The following is a 15,984-nucleotide window of genomic DNA, read 5'->3' on the forward strand; positions in this document are numbered from 1 at the left end:
AAATAGACCCACAGAATGTAGATTCTGAAGAAGAAATTATTTCTAACACATTCTTCAATAGCTCAATTCTTTTATCGAGATGTACGCAGTTTGGTAAAAAAAGGGATAAAATAGCAGAGGATGCTATTTACATTTGTAATGAAGAGGGAAATGTAATCAAGGCCTATTCTCTAAATTGTTTTAGAGTTATTGAATCATATAGATTCAGGGAAAGCGTTGTTGACTTTATTGCGCATAAAAAGAGAATGTATGTCCTTACTGAAAATTTTATCGTTTTACTGGAAAGATAATGCTAGCTTCAAATAGAGGATGTAGCTTCTGAGCTCGTTCGTCAATTTTTATAATTAGACAGTGATTTATCAATATATATTTGTTGGTTCTATGGGTGTAAAAAAGTTATTCTGCCCGTTTGTGGGAAAATAATCAATATTTATTTAACCTAGGATGTGAAATTCACAAATTTAAGTGTCAATATTTCTTTTAAAAACACAGTACATATGAGACATTTTTTTTTAATGCACTGCTAGTGATTAAAATTTGGAATTGATTTGTATGATGGTTAAAATGTCGATTTAATTCATTTAACACAATAAAAATCATATATTAATTATTCTGCAATATTTTAGAATATCTTAAGGGCCTAATACTTGTTTAAAATAATTTATGTATGAAACAAAATTTATCAAAATTATATATTCAAATTAGTTTGTATTTTTAGGCCGAATGAAAACATCAATTTTACTTTAGACTAATATTTACCACCAAAAAACAAACCGAAAAATAACAAAATAATATTTTTTTTACTCTTAAAAACAGTTGTGTTTTGTAAAAGGCACGTGGGTTTAGGTTGTTTTATATATTTTTTATTATAGTAATCTCTAACTTAGTGCTTATTAACCATTAAAAAACGGAATATTATCACTATAAAAGAAAAATCTTTTGCTCGTAAAGACAGTAAAAATAATCTGTATATTAACTTAAATTTCAATTTTCGACTAAATCTATATATATTAGTTAATTTTGGAATTCGTGGGTTTGTATTTTTTAAAAACCTAGCCTATATGATTTAAATTGCTTTTTCATGTGAATATAGAAACAGTTGTTTTTCAACAGCTGGCATATTATTGATACTTCTGCAATTTTAGGCAGTATAAGACGATGGTAAAATATATGTAGCACAAAAATGTCTTTATTTAAGATTCTTCAAATTCTGCCAACCGCGATAAATTCCACTAATACCATTTTTAAGTATAATATATAGGTCTAATACCCACAATTTTTTTTTGCATATTAAATTATATCAACGATTCTATTTTTGATTTTTATTCATTCGTTATAATTTTATTAAAAAAGGCTGGCGAAATTTGAGTTTAACGCCTATAGGGGGACACTATGAAATAATATTATTCCCTGTTTGTTTATATTCGTGAATAACAGATAAATTCACCAATATAATGTATAAAGAATCCTAAAATACACGATGGAAAATGAGATTTATGCTATAATTGTTTTTTATAATTAATATTTTACACAATTAAAATATGTTAAGGAGCTAAAAATCCCGAAGAAACACAAACATACATACAAGCTCTCATACTCCGCACAACATTTGAACTCATCTCATTTGAGAATAGAGGTGCAGACGACTAAAATAGATCAGGGGAAGGCGTCAAAAGATGCAGATAAGAGTTGTACAAGTTTATCAATGGGTTGACCTCTAAATAGATAAAATTGATAAAAGAAATTTTAAACTATAAATAAATTTTAATCAATTAATATCATGCAATAACCACACCGAACTCAAAATATTTAACACAACGCTTTATAAAGGGTTGATTCTTATAATTATAAAAATAAATAATTTTTTTCTTTCTGTCATGTGTATCTTTAAAAATAATATTTTATATTTATTTGGTGAAATATAGCTTGAAAATGCAATTAATTTTGACCTAACCTTGCGCAAATTATATATGAATTTTTCTTTCAAATATTGTGATCAAGTTAATATTTTTTTATTACATTTTTCAGTTTTGAATGGTATGCACTATCATTCCATTTTTTAGAATGATTGTAATATAAACCACCTTTTATAGTTTTTGTCTTGATGTGCCAAAAATTTCTTGAAGTGATTTTTGTAGGTCTTCTATTAAATGTAAACAAGAAGCACAACCAAACCGTTTTATTGGACTTCTCTGTGAAGCTCTAAGAAAGGTATTTGCTCATATGTGCTCTTTTCTATTTCTTTTTCTAAACAAAAACTAAAACAAGAATTTTAATTATATATAATTATTTTTGCAGAATCTTAAATTAGGCGTAAAAGGTTTAAGATAAATCTCTTTTCTGTGTTTTAGAAATTTTGGTTGAAATTTTCAATGAAATATCAGATATAATGATGCATGTGTTTTTTAATTCTAAATTTTTAGATATCTTCAGCACGTGATATTTTATAAATAAAAAATATATGTAAACTTCTAAAATTATATAATCTTTTTTAATCACTCAATCAATTTTAGAATATTTTTCGTTCAATTATTCAATAAAACAAAGAAAAAAAAATATAATTAAAATTATAAATTTATTTGTAAGAACGAAAACTATTTACTGTGAATCTTTTTGATTATATCGATGGTAGAACTTTATATTTATTCTAATCTAGCATTTTTTTGAAATTAATAATTAAAGACCACATTTTTTCAAAGAGCCGTCATCTGTCTATTGCTTCTAATTATTATATTTTATATTTAAATTTTGGCATCAACTTCTTTGATAAACCCTTGTTCATATACAGATAAAATCCCCTCTAAAATATCATTCTAAAAAGTAACATGCTCTTCTATCCTTTAAGTTTCTTGTTCTATATTTTTTTTACGATTATGGGCTCATTTAGCTTTTTTTACATATGTAATATATTAAATTAACTCTGTAAAAATAATCCCACATTTAAGCCCTATAGTGTAGAAGTAGGAAAGCTTAAAAGAAAAATAATTTGTTTTAATAATGCTTATTTTTTTACACATTAAAGAAAAATACGGAATTCACCTATCAGACTATTCCAAAAAAAATTATTTTAGAATTTATCTTTCTTATTCAAATTAGTTTCTTAAACCTCCAAAAAAGAACATCTGACACCATAATAGATTTACATATTCTCAAAGGGCAATGAAGAGATCCTTTGATGACTTTTTTCGTTTATTATAGAAGTTCTATATTTAATACAATTATTTCCTCCTCTAACTTTTTTGTGTGACCTTCAGCATTGGTATCTTCTAAATTTTATTATAATTCACAAACCCATGTTCTATTTCAAAAACAATACTATATTTAGTGAGCACTTCCATCAATAGTAATGAAGAAAAAGCCTTTCTTAATGTTTGTCTATAAAGTTTTCTTCTAGTAGCATTTCTCTTACCTATATAACAGAATTTTTTTGTGCATTTCTTTACACACCCCCGAGTCACCATACTTCTTCGTCCCTGTGCCCTCTATTGATAAGTTTTGCAACATAAACTTATACGCATAAGCCTAGCCTCCCATTTTCAAAATTCAAAAAGCTAATATCACTAAATAGAGTTTTCTAAGAATCCTGCACCATTTTCTGCAAATTCTTTCGAAACACTGCACGTTGAACTGTAATTATTTTACACCATATTCTATAAGTGCATATAAATCACGGTAAAAAACCTTTTAATCGATATTTTAGTTTTTAAAAAAAGTTTATCGTCTGTAAAGGTTACGATAAATAGAAATAATATACATATACACCTATATAACTTTAGAATTAAATTGATGATAAACATTCAGCGTATCTTTTTGCATTTTTTTTGTTGTATAACTATGTTAAAGTCATTAAAATTACGTTTCACTTTTTTAGTTTTGCAATTACAAAAACCAATTCTTATAAATTTAGTTATTATGGGGCATAAAAAATCAAAAATAATGCATTAAAAGCTATATGGTAAAATATCCAGAAAAATACAAACGAAAATCAGTAATTTCACTGGGTAACGTATTTTAAACAGACTTTCGAATATTGAAATCTAGGTACTTAAGTGAACTTCAAAGAACAATAACTTATTGTTTGTAGATAATTGGTTATATTTATTGTTTAAAAGATTTCTTTGTATGAGAATTTTTGGTTTTTTCTTAAGTACATAACAATAATTCTGATTCGATTCAAAAAAACAGATAGATCATGAATATGTCATTTGTTCTAAAGATAAAAAAATATGTTTTAAAAATAACATATAAAATTTCTATAAAAATAAATAAGTATCCATATCAAGAAGTTGACAATGGTATGGTTTTCGACTATAAAAATAATTACTATATTTTTGATAGATCAATTTTCAGAAAACTCAGAGCGTCAATAAATTAAAATTATTTATACATGGAACAGATTGTATATATTACAAAATTCAAATCGGATGAATACCATATCTATATAATTTTTTCACTCGTCATTTTTGATTCATTTGTAGACAATTGATGTCCTGTAAATTTACAGCTCTAGAGTATCACAGATTTTACTTTTAAGGATTAATTTCAGTGCAACTTCTCACTTGTTGAACTTAGGATTTTAAAAACTTTGACAGCGAGCTTTAAAATATTTATAAATATAATATAATTTTGTTTATTACAATTCTTTATCGGGTGAAAAATTATAATATATTTCAGCATATCAAATCTCAAATAAAACTTATTATAAAATCTTTTTATGCTTTTTTTTTGTTTAAAGCATATAATCAACATTTTCAAGGTAAAAAAAAGCTTTTTAAGATCCAATATTCAAATATTTATCGCATTGTACTCTTATAATATACTTTCACTCTGTGAAACCCTGATTACCAGTATGTGTTTGGTATTTAGATTGTTTTTATGCTGTTATTATCTATATTGGATAATTAATCGCCACATTTCTAATAATTTAAATAGGTAATAAAGCATTAAGGCACTATCTAGGGCAGTTATTTTTAGAAAATATATGAATTTTTTGATTCATTCATGTTTTTTCTTCTAAAGGTTAATTAAAGCTATAAATGCTTTATATAGGCTTTACTCACCTCTTCATTCTTATAACTTTTGACCTTTTATAGGCTTACTATTCATGCGAGAAATGTAAAAACCTTTATTTTTTGCTTTAAATTAAGATTATTTTGATTTCTAATATAAAAATGGATAAAATATAACCATATTAGCATCATACTTAAAACATTCACCACAAGTGACAAGACTTACCAAACAAAATAATTATGATAAAATCATGAAGAAATGTAAATTATACACAAAAAACAAAAATTACATAAAATGAAATATAAATGCAAAAAAAGTTGAAAAATTTTTTAAACTTCAAGTAATTATTTGATGCAGAATTCATTTTAATGTAAAATAATTGTTGCTATATATTTTTAGAATTATTTTATAGCTGATTAGATCTTTCGTTACTATTTTAATCATTCTACGAGTTCTTTCAAAATTTTCTAAAATCTTACTGTATGCCAAGATTTTTAATTTATTAGTTCTATTGTTTATTTTATAGCTTTATAAATTATTTTTACTAAATTTATTGCAAAGAATTGATGTCTACTTATTAATTTAAGATATTTGATAATCATTGCCCATGTATATTTTGCTTAAGAATTTGCTCTTTCTTGAAAATTTATTTTGTTTCATAGAAAACATGTGAAATTTCTTAATAGGGAGCATCGTTACTAAATAAATTGTATGATTTTCATATATTCAATAAAAAAAAATTTCTATTGCTTACTATATTTATGAAAATAATTTACAAGTTAAGTTCAGATCGTTCGCTTATGTATTTTTAACTACCAAAAGATGAAAAATAGGGTTCGTAAGTTTACAGCATCTATAATTATAAATATTAGTTCTATAAAAAATTGATTCCCTAATAAGATTGGCATTAATATGCTTAGTAAATAGATATTCATAGGTTTTTGTGGTAATAGTGAATTCTAAAAATATGCATGGGGCAATTTTCGATTTTCACATATTATCAAAAGAATTTCAAAACATTTTTTTACGTTTATTTTTGTGATATGTAAATTTTCAATTTATATTGTATTTAATGCCCTGTAATTTTGGGAAGAAAAAATTAAAAGAAAGCTTTGACTTTGGACTTCTAAGCATAAAAATGCATTAAAGATGTATTGTGTTACCAACTTAATGTTGATCAGTTTAATGGACCAAAACACAATTTAAGAGCCGGCTTTGTTTAATAGTCAAAAATATATAAGAATTATGGTAATTTACACAATATTTAAATACACATGTCTATATTTTTACCATTAAAACGATTCAAAATATATTTTTTAAAAGTTTCGATTCATTGGCAATAATTGAAAACTTGTATATATTTATATTAATAACATATTGATTTACATAGTACAATCAATTACATAAACAAATAATTATAAAAATTATGGATTGGTATCTACCATTTGGATTTTCGCCATTGGATAGAAAATAAGTTTTAGTAGCACACATACATCATTAACTTTGGTTTTAAATAATCCAGCTTGTTAGTTGGAAGAAAATAAGATAATAATACCAGATTAAATTATATAAATATTGCACTTTTTTTATGTTCTGTAAAATTTATTCTAATTACCAGTTGCCCCGCTACGATTTATAATATATTTTTTTAAGAGTATATGGTAATTCACAGAATCAAATTTCTAATATTATTTTGAAGTAATATATCCGAATTCAAAATTCAACCCAATATCAAAGAGTGTCCCGTCTTTTATGGGAGATTAATTTAATGAGCTCAGTTTTAAAAGTTATAAAAATATCCAAAATATAACGAATCGATATTGATGTTTGTGATTTACCCCTAGAATTCAGATTAAAATCTAAAATCAAACTAAAAATAGTTTTAGCTCTTTTAATTGCTGTTATTATGATAGCGAAGCCTAAATACATCTTGAATAATATATATAAACTATAATTCTTCGAATTTTACTTTATCGAGACTTTTTATACTAATATGCAAAGAGTGGGTAGCTTTAATCAAATGATAATTAATTATTATTCTAGAGTGTTTTCTGATCATAAATTTCATTTAGGAAATTTTATTTTGTTTATTCTGCTACCTTCTTAATTTAATTTTTTTTATTCATAAAAAAACAACCTTCTATTCTAAATATACTATAAAAAACCCATTTTTTTAAATAAAATAGGTTCTGATTTTCATATTCAAAGAAATTATTCAGAAAATATTTTAATTATACCGCAGGAGTTGTTATAATAGATGATTTTTGGCATTATTATTAAAATATAAAAATGATTGGTTTATATCATATAGATATGATCACGCAAATAATATAATTAACAATAAAAAAACCCAACTTTTATATAACTTTAACCGATCAAACTTGAAAAGTAGAGAAATATAAGAGAGAATGCAAGAAAAGAGGTGCCAGATAAAAATATAAATAGAATCTAAACACGGAAAATCTGTAAAGTTCTTATTGCTGAAAAAATATGAAACAAATATATCGAAATTGAATTATAAATAAAATTCAAAAAAACATTAACAGTTAATTATTACACAATAAAGCGCCTTTTCCCACACCAAAACAAATAAAATCTCAAATTTTTATAAATTGAATAATAATAAAATTCAAAAAAACATTAACAGTTAATTATTACACAATAAAGCGCCTTTTCTCACACCAAAACAAATAAAATCTCAAATTTTTATAAATAATAAAATCTCGAAAAGGCGCAGATTGCACAGAAAATCAAAATTAAAAAAAAATCCAAATACAAAGGAAATCAAGATTTTGAAGTAATAAATTTTGAACAGAATCGATATAAGAATGTAAGAAATCACATATTACATTCAAAAATAGGCAAGATTTGAGTGTTTTAGCCGCCATCGCATTCCAAACGACCTAAAATACATATTCTAATAGCATTTATATACAATAATGCAACACAGTAAATAAAGCAATTTATACTGTCGAGTTTAAGTGGTTTTAAAGAGAGAGATGCCTTAGTTAAAGAAATTTTTTTATTAGAATTGCAAAATTATTTGAAAAAAAGAAGCATAATTAGCAAATAAATTAAAATGAATGTAAAAAGAATTTTCAATCCAAGAAACTATACATAATACAGAAAGGTCTTCATAAATGCACCATATAATATAATTCCGTATGATAAAAAGAACATGTTATAAAGTTTTATTTAGCAGAATATATTATCCAAATTATTTTTCTTGTAAATAAAAAAACATAGCGTATAAATATTCTAAATTTTTATTCCTAATTACCATTAGTATATTTTGTGTTATACTAAAACCATAGAAAAACTATACAAAGGCTATCTGTAAAAATTATTTAAAAACCTTTTGTATATATTTCTAAAAATAGACCTAGAATTCACATATAGATAACCTCTAATTTTTGCCAGGATCAATGCACAAAATAATCAATTAACATAACATTATAATCTTTCTCATGATATTCACTTTTTTTTCATAAGATTGACTGTGTTATTGTAGCCTTTAATAATGAGTATCTAACAATATTATATTGATATTCATACAGCGATAATTACGTTTTAAATTCAAACAATATGCCTTAACATCTAAAGTTCAATTGCTTAGCTTGAAATTCAGATGTTATAAGAGCTCATTATTCGACTTAAGTTGAACAAAAGATAGATTTGTGCATGGTTCCATTTAAGCTTGCTAATATCACAAAAAATTAAAGCGTAAATATGTTTAAATGATAGATATATAGAAGTCAAAAATTTATCAAAAATATATTGTAAATACTTTTATTATTAATAATTTGAATTTACCCCTAAAGAGCCAACAAAATTCGAAATGCTTGATTCTGTTATTAAATTAATGGATGAATACGAAAAAGACGACCTTGTAAAATCATTGATTCGTTATAACTCAGCAAAGAATAAAATAATTGGAGATGACAGATTGCAGGCGAGTCTCTACATGTCTTATCTAAATATACTTATGGCTACAGGTTTGCACAATTCTTGCATTAAAAAGGTTGTTCAGGATAAAAATAGGACTATAATAAGATTATATTTGACATTTATATCAATATTTATAGTCTCTTTTATATTGGTTCAATAGATCAACTTTATTAACGACAATAAAATTGTTTATGAGAATTTTTAAAATCAGCTTATATTCTATCACAAAATAAAGTTTGGATTTTAACTTGTAATTGATTAAAAGTTTTTTTAAAGCATATATGAAGAATTTTATTTTCACTCTATTCTAATATATTTTCCGCCGTAACTTTTTAATGTATTTATATTTGACCAATAAAATCGAAGTATATTTATTTAAGCGCTAATTTTTATTTTAACTTTTCATGTTTGCTTGCGCAAAACTTAAGACTACTCTATATTAAAGATTTGCTGTTTACTCTTTTCAAACACATCACTTTTACAGTCATTCTCAATATATCTTATGCGGACAAGACTTAAAGATAAAGGTTTTTTTTGACGCTATCGTTTGTGCATATGCTTATGTTGGTTTACCAATTACTTAATATAAAACTTATGACATTTCATGACAAGACCATTGCATGTTATCATTTCAACTAAAAATATCATTTATATCATATTCAATTTAAAAACGTCCAAAACACTATTTTAACGACTATTTTTTGCAGAAAATATAATTTTTACGGCAATTTCTAAAAAGAATTTGCTCTTGATTTTTGAAATTTAACTTCTTTTTAATGAATTTAAATTTAGCACTTTTGTAATATTGAAAATGATAAAACTAAAATTTGTTCTTCACTTAATTTGCAAAAACTTGACGAACGCATTTCTACATGATTTTTTATTTTTTACATAATAATTTAATAGAATCGAAGCTTAGCGGCAGTATCTATTCATATTCATATTATTTTGATTTTTATTAAATATATAAATAATATATGAAATTCAATTTTAGTTTATCATACAGTTACTATAATTGAATTTGTATTATTAGGATTGTTTCAGGATTTTGACCCACTTAAACCACCTTATTTTAAATGGTTGGATATTTATATTCTAAAGAACTTTGCTTCTAAACATTCATAGACCCTTTTTAATGATAAATTAGCTTGTGATATATTTAAAATTTTGATAAAATATTTTATAAAAGTGTGAAAATATATTATTTATGTCATAATGTGGGATTGTACATTTAGCCTAAATTTAGACGATGGACATTAGATATAATATCGTGAAGATAATTTAAAATGTAAAATTATTATAGATACCAGGAACATGCCAATAACATAAATATTATTATATAGATTTGTTCTGTGATCTTTTTACGTGTTTTTGAATATGTAAATTTGTATTTTTATGAATTAAATGTGAGAGTATATGATCAATATAATGCAATTAGAAAATTGTCAGTAGCTAAGGTGTCTTTGCCCCCTTGAATATATTTAATTTCATACGTTTTCTGTTACACAAGCAGCATTAAAAATCGACTTTAAAATTATACGGTATGAGTGGCATGAGCTTCATTTTTTGATATGAATAAAATACCAAAAAAAAATTAGAGCCACTCAAACATGCAAAATCATTTTTTTTGCACAACTTGCGATATAGGATAAAAATAACAGTTAGATATTATTTATTTATTAATATATATGATAAAGGATCACCTGTTTCATTTCTTATAATCATATAACGAACGTTTTAGATGTAAATATCATTTTTTGGTACCTTTACGGGTAGGTGTGTATCTTTTTAAAGCAGACCATGCCCCTTCAATGGTACTTGCATGCGTGCTAACTTTTGGATTGTCTAAAGTTTCGGAACAATAAATTATTTGGAGTGCATTAAAAAATTTGTTTATTCCAATATATAATTTCTATAGATTCGTGTATATAGCAGTGATTTTATCAATTTAGTATTTTATTATTCTAATAAAAGTGAATGCCTTTCTATCTTAAGCTTTAAAAAATACCACTTTCGTTTGTATGGTGTGTTCGATCATTCCATAAATCCAAGTACCTTCGACTTGATGTTCTTTATCTTATTTTATAAGGCCAAACTTATGCTCGTCTATTTGAGCCATAATATTTTTCCTGCTATATTTATAATTGATGAAAAATATTCTTCTGCCCACCCATATATATCACCTAACATTCTGTTAACTGTACAATAACACGCACCGACAATATATTAACATTATCTTGGTGTTATATTTGTAACAGCTGTGTGTCAATTATACTTAGCATTCGAATTCGACCAATGGTTGTATTAAATATAGTTTCTTTCTGTAGACTCTGCGTTTTTCTACAGTGTGACCACGTGCATTTTTTAATAAATTTATCGTTTTTTTTAAATCTAGATAGTGAATCAAACCTTTACACTGCATATATATGATATTCAAAGGGTTTTAGAATTTTTTTAGAGCTCTGCTTTTGCTTCATTTTAATAAAATATTATTTTTAAGGGGTCCAGTTTTTTGGTATTTATATGAAAAAAAGATGTTCTTGATCAAAAGATATACTATGCCCAGAATTTTTTTTAAAAGAATGAATCGAAAAATATTTAGAGGTTATGCATATAAAATTGCCCGAAAAAATACATGGTTTCCATCCCTATATTTTTAATAACCTAGAATAAATAGTAATTTATATAAGTCTGTCATAGATTCTTGTGTTTTATTAAAATATAACAGTATAAGATATCATTTGTTTAAATTTCTGATGACTTTCCAATTAAAGCTACTTCATAGTTTAATCGCATATATCACGGTCTGACCACGCCAATAATTTAAAATCAAGAAACGCGTTAAACCTATCTGTCACAATTATAAATCTTGATTTTAATCTTTACTTCAAAGACAAATATACGAAGCCAAGACAAAGTGTCACATAGAATATACATTAAGGTCATAAAAACCAGGTATTTAAATGTAAAATATACTGTTCGAGGAAATAAAAGCTTAAAACTAGATTTAAAAGTTCAATATTCATAATTATATAATACAAGCGTATAATAGAGTATAAAACTAGGAAACGAATGATGTGTCTAAACCGAGGCACATGAAACTTGAGGTGTGGTTTTAACATTGATAAGATTTTTCTACTTATTATAAGTTTTTATGCGCAAATTTGTATAAATTCTAGGATTTATAAACTAATATCATCATCTTATCTAGGTTTTAACCACATGAAGAAAAATTTATTAGTCCAGTGTTCATGAACATATTAAAAACTTATATTTTATATGCCCTAAAAGCACAGATATCACAAATTAGAAAGCTTCGGGGATATCCATCGTTTAACGCAACGAAAAAAGACAACGAATGATTTTTCGCTTATAATGGGTCCGAAAAGATTGCAGAAATATAGGATAAAGATACTGCATCCATGGGATAATACTATATTATATTGGTTGGTGTACATATACTCACATTTCTGGTATATTACCATCATGTGGTTAAATAGAATAATCAAAATTATACAGACCGACTTTTAGGAGTTCATAAAATACCATCAATGGTTATTTGTGTATATATAAAGGATTCATTTTAAAAGATATATAAAATGTGTTTGATTGATTGTGTTTTCAGGGATTAAAAAAATTAAAAAAAATCATATTTTTTTCTTATTTGCTATTTTTATCAATAATTTAATATATAAATGCTCGATTATAATTAAAGATTGAAAAATTCTACCTTCCTTGGCCGTAGATAGGGATTATTTTTAGATATAAATACGTAGCCTTAGCCTGAATCATTTTTATTTTCCCAGATTCGGGTCTATCAAAGAATAGTTACCGAAAATGGGAAGTACAAGGTTGACGCATTTCTTTTGTGTAAATATCTGGATATAAAAATCACGCATCCAACTTTTTTTCTGTAAATATCTGCATATAGCAAATCACATTAGAATCTTTCGATCATATAATCGTCTAATATCGCCAATAAAAACCATGTTATTTTTCTAAGACATATTTGTCTAAAGATTGTTTGAGTTTTATAATGTAAATACCAGTTTTTATGATATTTTAACAATCTACATAATGTTATTTTTTGTATTTGTCGAAACTACAATAACTTAGAGGCTGAAGTCTAAAACGATACCGCATTGTATTTTACTGAATTTAGAGTTAGTGTATTCAGAATAAATGTGACTTTTTCTATTATGTATACATTTATTGGTTGTATTTAAACGACCATATCTATTGATCGAATATTCATTTGATTTATTTTCAAACACTAATGTAATTAAAAGTAAGAAAATTCGTATCTTAAAAAAGATTAAGTTTAAATTATTATAATAATGTCCTCTTTATGGCATTTTTAAGCAATTTTATTATCATTCAATAATTATATTCCGCAAAAGATATATTATGCCCGTGATTTTAGGTCTTATCTCAGATTTCTACCTATGCAATATTTTTTCCTGAAAAAGAATTATAAGATGCTTCTGAAATCTATTTTAATCATTTGGAAATACATTTGCATACACCCTTTTAATTAAAATTATATTTTTTTGTTACATAAATAATGCAGATTATATTGATTTTGCTTCATTTCATAAGTGTTGATTTAAAATTTAGTCTGTATATTTTGTTATTAATTCTATAAATATATTTTTTATTAAGCGATTACACAAGCTCTCAGACTTCACAGGACACGTTAACTCATATCATTTGACAGAAGCAGAGCAGTTAACGAAAATTGAACTGTGAAGTGCCAAGAATATGCATTAAGGAGTTGTGTAATATTCTAATGCGCTGTATACATCCCAGTAAATGAAATTTGTATAAATAGGAAACCTAAACCATAAATCTAAATAAAATTTTAATTAACCATTTTTCTTACCCAAAATTGTAAACATGTTCGTTAATATGACCAAAAATTAATAAAAAAATAATAAACGTATATTTTTGTATAATTATGTATATCCGAGTGATGTGAGCATTCACTTTAGAATTTTGAATGAGGTAATTAGTGGTTTGACACCTCCTCACACAAGGACATTGATAAACAAGCCTAGAATAGTGATTAAGTTTTTTAAGGTTGAAATTATTCACATGCAAAGACATTCATAAATTATGAAACTAGTAGTCAATGCGGTCCAGCTGCAAAGGATACAGGGAACAATGTTAGGCTGTCTTACAATAAATATCCTTTCGGTTTTGGAAATACACTTGATTGTAGCGCACAAATAACTTGACTAGATTTTGAACGCAAGTGCAAATAATCAAAGTTATTATTGGTATTATAGGGATTTTTCCACGTAGTGGTGACCCGATTCGCGTGTTCAAGTTAAACTGTCGATCATTCTTTGCGAAAAATGATGATTTGACCTTTCGATGCCAATACATTTATCATTTACATATGAAGCTCGGAAATATACTTAGAATCGTATTTTTCCTTAAAACTTGAGCTAAAATTTTAAGATTAAATATGATTATTCAATCAAGCACATCACGATTGACAACATTACCATAAAATCTACGAATGTAAATACGGGACCCAAAAATGTAGTTAATCTAATACAAATTTAGTTGAAAATTAGATAAAGATTTACATTCATAAGTATTTCATAATTTTTGAACTAATATATCTAGATTTATAATTACAGCATGTATTGAAATTATAGTCGCACATAGACAAGCGATCTATTTACTTGAAATCCAGCATAAAATTTTATTTATATGAAATAACTATAAGATCTTTAACTATTTTCTTTAAATTATAATTTTAAATTTAAACCATCTACAACACAGATACTAAATATATTTTAACATGAATTTCGCATTATTATTTTACCTCCAAAATCAGAAATAACATTATAAAAATTTATTTACGCATTGTTGGCCAAATATCGATATGATAAATCAAATTTCATCGGAATTCGTTCACACAATCAAATCACAACAGTATGCACAAAATGTGTATGTTATTGTCAAAGAGTTAATTGAAAACTCGATTGATGCAAACTCTAGTGAAATAAACATAACCATAGACAACGAGAATAATATAACGGTGTCAGATAATGGCCATGGCATGGATTACGATTCCCTGTGCATACTGGGAAGTGAAGGTTGCACTTCGAAATATGGAGTTTCAAATTATATAGCAAGCGATCTAAAGAGCTATGATAATTTTTCACATGGTTTTAGAGGACAAGCTTTATACTCTCTGGCTTATATATCTGATCTAGAGGTTATTACCCGTACTAAAACTAATGATTTTGGACATGTAAAATTATTCACAAGTGGTGATCTACAAAGAAGAGCTCGCGAAGTTGGAACCACCGTAAAGGCTACAAACATTTATAAGACATCTGAGATTAGAAGACGGGAGCTTATAAACAGTATTTCACGTGATGTAACCCAAATATCGCATTTGATCAAATTTTATTGCCTAATAAATCCATTAAAGATTATATTTACATATAAAAAAAGAATCTACAGTGAAAAGGGAACGGGAAATATAATGGATTATCTGAAAACCAATTTCAATGAATTTTCTAAAGAAAAAGACCATTTAGAAGTTACAAACGACAATTTTACTTTTTACCTCTCTAATAAGGGCTATCGAAACAAGGATTGTCAATTTATTTTTTTAGACAAGCGTGTGGTATTTAAGTCATCAATATCAAAGACTATTAAAGATATATTCGGTTACTTCGTTCAAGGAAACCCTATGTATGTTTTGATAATAAAAGAGTTTGGGGATTTTAATATTTCTGTCGATAAAACACAAATTATTATACCAAATGAAAAGGATATAATATGTAAGCTAAAATCCGAAATAGAGCTTTATTTTTCCCAAGGTTGTGTTATTGGCAATTCACAAAAAAACAAGACGCAAAGATACAGCAATATCAGTCTTAATAAAGAAACAGACAAAACCAAAAAAATAGTTGCTGAAAATAACGAAAATCCTAAGGGGTTTGAGTTTTTTAATTTAGATAAAAATGACAACGTATCAAATATAAGCCAAGTGATCAATAA

This window comes from Rhyacophila brunnea, unplaced genomic scaffold (assembly GCF_057557595.1).
Source record: "Rhyacophila brunnea isolate RB1 unplaced genomic scaffold, BYU_Rbru_1.0 scaffold_85, whole genome shotgun sequence".
NCBI classification, from domain to species: Eukaryota; Metazoa; Arthropoda; class Insecta; order Trichoptera; family Rhyacophilidae; genus Rhyacophila; species Rhyacophila brunnea.